Below are 6638 nucleotides of genomic sequence, written 5' to 3'. Positions count from 1 at the left end.
GCACCTCCGCATTCAACACACGTACGGTTGAGGAAGACGTCTCCTCCTTCTTGATCCAGCAAGGGGTAAGGAGTGGTTGATGAAGATCCAGCAGCACGACGTCGTGGTGGTGGATGCGGCAGCGATCTCGGCAGGGCTTCGCCAAGCTTCTACGAGAGGGAGAGGTGGTGCATGGGGAGAGGGAAGCACCAAAGACTTGGGTGCGGCTGCCCTCCCTCCCCCCACTATATATAGGGCCCCTTGGGGCGCCGGCCCTAGGAGATGGGATCTCCAAGGGGGGGCAGCGGCCAAGGGGGTGGCTTGCCCCCCAAGGCAGGTGGAGGTGCCCCCCACCCCTAGGGTTTCCAACCCTAGGCGCAGGGGGCCCAAGGGGGGGCGCACAAGCCCACCAGGGGCTGGTTCCTCTCTCACTTCAGCCCATGGGGCCCTCCGGGATAGGTGGCCCCACCCGATGGACCCCTGAGACCCTTCCGGTGGTCCCGGTACAATACCGGTAACCCCCGAAACTTCCTGATGGCCGAAACTCGACTTCCTATATATAATTCTTTACCTCCGGACCATTCCGGAACTCCTCGTGATGTCCGGGATCTCATCCGGGACTCCGAACAACTTTTGGGTTACTGCATACTCATATCTCTACAACCTTAGCATCACCGAACCTTAAGTGTGTAGACCCTACGGGTTCGGGAGACACGCAGACATGACTGAGACGCCTCTCCGATCAATAACCAACAGCGGGATCTGGATACCCATGTTGGCTCCCACATGCTCCTCGATGATCTCATCGGATGAACCACGATGTCGAGGATTCAAGCAACCCCGTATACAATTCCCTTTGTCAATCGGTACATTACTTGCCCGAGATTTGATCGTCGGTATCCCAATACCTCGTTTAATCTCGTTACCAGCAAGTCACTTTACTCGTACCATAATGCATGATCCCGTGACGAGACACTTGGTCACATTGAGCTCATTATGATGATGCATTACCGAGTGGGCCCAGAGATACCTCTCCGTCATACGGAGTGACAAATCCCAGTCTCGATTCGTGCCAACCCAATAGACACTTTCGGAGATACCCGTAGTGTACCTTTATAGTCACCCAGTTACATTGTGACGTTTGGCACACCCAAAGCACTCCTATGGTATCCGGGAGTTGCACAATCTCATGGTGTAAGGAAATGATACTTGACATTTGGAAAAGCTCTAGCTAAACAAACTACACGATCTTTGAGCTATGCTTAAGATTGGGTCTTGTCCATCACATCATTCTCCCAATGATGTGATCCCGTTATCAATGACATCCAATGTCCATAGTCAGGAAACCATGACTATTTGTTGATTAATGAGCTAGTCAACTACAGGCTTACTAGGGACACGTTGTGGTCTATGTATTCACACGTGTATTACGATTTCCGGATAACACAATTATAGCATGAATAATAGACTATTATCATGAACAAAGAAATATAATAATAACCATTTTATTATTGCCTCTAGGGCATATTTCCAACAGTCTCCCACTTGCACTAGAGTCAATGATCTAGTTACATTGTGATGAATCGAACACCCATAGAGTTCTAGTGTTGATCATGTTTTGCCCTAGGGAGAGGTTTAGTCAATGGATCTGCTACATTCAGATCCGTATGTACTTTACAAATATCTATGTCTCCATCTTGAACATTTTCACGAATGGAGTTGAAGCGACGCTTGATGTGCCTGGTCTTCTTGTGAAACCTGGGCTCCTTGGCAAGTGCAATAGCTCTAGTGTTGTCACAGAAGAGTTTGATCGGCCCCGACGCATTGGGTATGACTCCTAGGTCGGTGATGAACTCCTTCACCCAGATTGCTTCATGCGCTGCCTCCGAGGCTACCATGTACTCTGCTTCACATGTAGATCCCGCCACGATGCTTTGCTTGCAACTGCACCAGCTTACTGCCCCACCATTCAAAATATACACGTATCCGGTTTGTGACTCGAGTCATCCAGATCTGTGTCGAAGCTAGCGTCGATGTAACCCTTTACGACGAGCTCTTCGTCACCTCCAAAAACGAGAAACATATCCTTAGTCCTCTTCAGGTACTTCAGAATATTCTTGACCGCTGTCCAGTGTTCCTTGCCGGGATTACTTTGGTACTTTCCTATCAAACTTACGGCAAGGCTTACATCAGGTCTGGTACACAGCATGTCATACATAATAGACCCTATGGCTGAGGCTTAGGGGATGACACTCATCTCTTCTATATCTTCTGCCGTGGTCGTGCATTGAGCTGAGCTCAATTTCACACCTTGCAACACAGGAAAGAACCCCTTCTTAGACTGATCCATATTGAACTTCTTCAATATCTTATCAAGGTATGTGCTTTGTGAAAGACCTATGAGGCATCTCGATCTATCCCTATAGATCTTGATGCCTAGTATGTAAGCAGCTTCTCCAAGGTCCTTCATTGAAAAACACTTATTCAAGTAGGCCTTAATGCTGTCCAAAAGTTCTATATCATTTCCCATCAAAAGTATGTCATCTACATATAATATGAGAAATGCTATAGAGCTCCCACTCACTTTCTTGTAAACGCATGCTTCTCCATAAGTCTGCATGAACCCAAACGCTTTAATCGACTCATCAAAGCGAATGTTCCAACTCCGAGATGCTTGCACCAGCCCATAAATGGATCGCTGGAACTTGCATACCTTGTCAGCATTCTCAGGGTCGACAAAACCTTCCGGCTGCATCATATACAGTTCTTCCTTAAGATGGCCGTTAAGGAATGTCGTTTTGACGTCCATTTGCCATATCTCATAATCATAGTATGCGACAATTGCTAACATGATTCGGACGGACTTTAGCTTCGCTACGGGAGAGAATGTCTCATCATAGTCAACCCCTTGAACTTGTCGATAACCCTTAGCGAGAAGTCGAGCTTTATAGATGGTAACATTACCATCCGCGTCCGTCTTCTTCTTAAAGATCCATTTGTTTTCTATCGCTCGCCGATCATCGGGCAAGTTTGTCAAAGTCCATACTTCGTTTTCATACATGGATCCTATCTCGGATTGCATGGCTTCAAGACATTTTTGGAATCTGGGCCCGCCATCACTTCTTCATAGTTCGAAGGTTCACCGTTGTCTAACAACATGATTTCCAGGACAGGGTTGCCATACCACTCTGGTGTGGAACGTGTCCTCGTGGACCTACGAAGTTCAGTAGTAACTTGATCCGAAGTACCTTGATCATCATCATTAACTTGCTCTTCAGTTGGTGCTGGCACCACAGGAACATCTTACCGAGCTGCGCTACTTACCGGTTCAAGAGGTAGTACTTCATCAAGTTCCACTTTCCTCCCACTTACTTCTCTCGAGAGAAACTCTTTCTCCAGAAAGGACCCGTTCTTGGCAACGAAGATCTTGCCTTCGGATCTGAGGTAGAAGGTATACCCAATGGTTTCCTTAGGGTATCCTATGAAGACGCATTTTTCCGACTTGGGTTCAAGCTTTTCAGGTTGAAGTTTTTTGACATAAGCATTGCATCCCCAAACTTTCAGAAAAGACAACTTAGGTTTCTTCCCAAACCATAATTCATACGGTGTCGTCTCAACGGATTTAGATGGTGCCCTATTTAAAGTGAATGTAGCTGTCTCTAGAGCGTATCCCCAAAAAGATAGCGGTAAATCGGTAAGAGACATCATAGATCGCACCATATCCAATAAAGTGCGATTACGACGTTCGGACACACCGTTACGCTGAGGTGTTCCAGGCGGCGTGAGTTGTGAAACGATTCCACATTTCCTTAAGTGCGTACCAAATTCGTGACTTAAATATTCTCCTCCACGATCTGATCGTAAGAACTTTTTTTTTCGGTCACGTTGATTCTCTACCTCATTCTGAAATTCCTTGAACTTTTCAAAGGTCTCAGACTTGTGTTTCATCAAGTAGACATACCCATATCTAATCAAGTCGTCAGTGAGAGTGAGAACATAACGATATCCTCCACGAGCCTCAACGCTCATTGGACCGCACACATCAGTATGTATGATTTCCAATAAGTTGGTTGCTCGCTCCACTGTTCCGGAGAGCGGAGTCTTGGTCATTTTTCCCATGAGGCATGGTTCGCATGTGTCAAATGATTCATAATTGAGAGACTCTAAAAGTCCATCTGTATGGAGCTTCTTCATGCGTTTGACACCAATGTGACCAAGGCGGCAGTGCCATAGATATGTGGGACTATCATTATCAACTTTACATCTTTTGGTATTCACACTATGAATATGTGTAACATCACGTTCGAGATTCATTAAGAATAAACCATTGACCATCGGGGCATGACCATAAAACATATCTCTCATATAAATAGAACAACCATTATTCTTGGATTTAAATGAGTAGCCATATCGTATTAAACGATTTCCAGATACAATGTTCATGCTCAAACTTGGCACTAAATAAAAATTATTGAGGTTTAAAACTAATCCCGTAGGTAAATGTAGAGGTAGCGTGCCGACGGCGATCACATCGACCTTGGAACCATTCCCGACGCGCATCGTCACCTTGTCCTTCGCCAGTCTCCGCTCATTCTGCAGCTCCTGTTTTGAGTTGCAAATATGAGCAACGACACCGGTATCAAATACCCAGGAGCTACTACGACTACTGGTAAGGTACACATCAATTACATGTATATCACATATACCTTTAGTGTTGCCGGCCTTCTTGTCCGCTAAGTATTTGGGGCAGTTCCTCTTCCAGTGTCCGCTTCCCTTGCAATAAAAGCACTCAGCCTCAGGCTTGGGTCCATTCTTTGACTTCTTCCCGACAACTGGCTTACCGGGCGCGGCAACTCCCTTGCCGTCCTTCTTGAAGTTCTTCTTACCCTTGCCTTTCTTGAACTTAGTGGTTTTATTCACCATCAACACTTGATGTTCCTTATTGAGCTCTACCTCCGCTGATTTCAGCATTGAATATACCTCAAGAATGGTCTTTTCCATCCACTGCATATTGAAGTTCATCACAAAGCTCTTGTAGCTCGGTGGAAGCGACCGAAGGATTCTGTCAGTAACCGCATCATCCGGGAGATTAACTCCCAGCTGAGTCAAGCGGTTGTGCAACCCAGACATTTTGTGTATGTGCTCACTGACAGAACTATTTTCCTCCATCTTACAACTGAAGAACTTGTCGGAGACTTCATATCTCTCGACCTGGGCATGAGCTTGGAAAACCATTTTTAGCTCTTCGAACATCTCATATGCTCCGTGTTGCTCAAAACGCTTTTGGAGCCCCGGTTCTAAGCTGTAAAGCATGCTGCACTGAACGAGGGAGTAATCAACAGCACGAGACTGCCAAGCGTTCATAACATCTTGGTTCTTTGGGATGGGAGCTTCACCTAGCGGTGCTTCTAAGACATAATATTTCTTTGCAGCTATGAGGATGATCCTCAGGTTCCGGACCCAGTCCGTATAGTTGCTGCCATCATCTTTCAGCTTGGTTTTCTCTAGGAATGCGTTGAAGTTGAGGGTAACGTGGGCCATTTGATCTACAAGACATATTGTAAAGATTTTAGACTAAGTTCATGATAATTAAGTTCATCTAATCAAATTATTCAATGAACTCCCACTCAGATTAGACATCCCTCTAGTCATCTAAGTGATACATGATCCGATTCGACTAGGCCGTGTCCGATCATCACGTGAGACGGACTAGTCATCATCGGTGAACATCTCCATGTTGATTGTATCTTCCATATGACTCATGTTCGACCTTTCGGTCTCTTGTGTTTCGAGGCCATGTCTGTACATGCTAGGCTCGTCAAGTTAACCTAAGTGTTTATGCATGTGTAAATCTGTCTTACACCCATTGTATGTGAACATTAGAATCTATCACACCCGATCATCACGTGGTGCTTCGAAACAACAAACTTTCGCAACGGCGCACAGTTAGGGGGAACACTTTCTTGAAATTATTATGAGGGATCATCTTATTTACTACCATCGTTCTAAGTAAACAAGATGCAAAAACATGATAAACATCACATGCAATCAAATAGTGACATGATATGGCCAATATCATATAGCTCCTTTGATCTCCATCTTCGGGGCTCCATGATCATCTTCGTCACTGGCATGACACCATGATCTCCATCATCGTGTTTCCATGAAGTTGCTCGCCAACTATTACTTCTACTACTATGGCTAATGCTTTAGCAATAAAGTAAAGTAATTACATGGCGTTGAATCAATGACACACATGTCATACAATAATTAAGACAACTCCTATGGCTCCTGCCGGTTGTCATACTCATCGACATGCAAGTCGTGATTCCTATTACAAGAACATGATCTCATACATCACATATATATCATTCATCATTCATCACAACTTTTGGCCATATCACATCACAATCATATGCTGCAAAAACAAGTTAGACGTCCTCTAATTGTTGTTGCATGTTTTACGTGGCCGCAATAGGGTTCTAGCAAGAACGTTTTCTTACCTACGTAAAAGCCACAACGTGATTTGCCAACTTCTATTTACCCTTCATAAGGACCCTTTTCATCGAATCCGCTCCAACTAAAGTGGGAGAGACAGACACCCGCTAGCCACCTTATGCAGCTAGTGCATGTCAGTCGGTGGAACCTGTCTCACGTAA

The sequence above is a fragment of the Triticum dicoccoides genome, chromosome 1B, assembly GCF_002162155.2.
Source record: "Triticum dicoccoides isolate Atlit2015 ecotype Zavitan chromosome 1B, WEW_v2.0, whole genome shotgun sequence".
NCBI lineage: Eukaryota > Viridiplantae > Streptophyta > Magnoliopsida > Poales > Poaceae > Triticum > Triticum dicoccoides.
Note: the sequence above shows the minus strand (reverse complement) of the source record.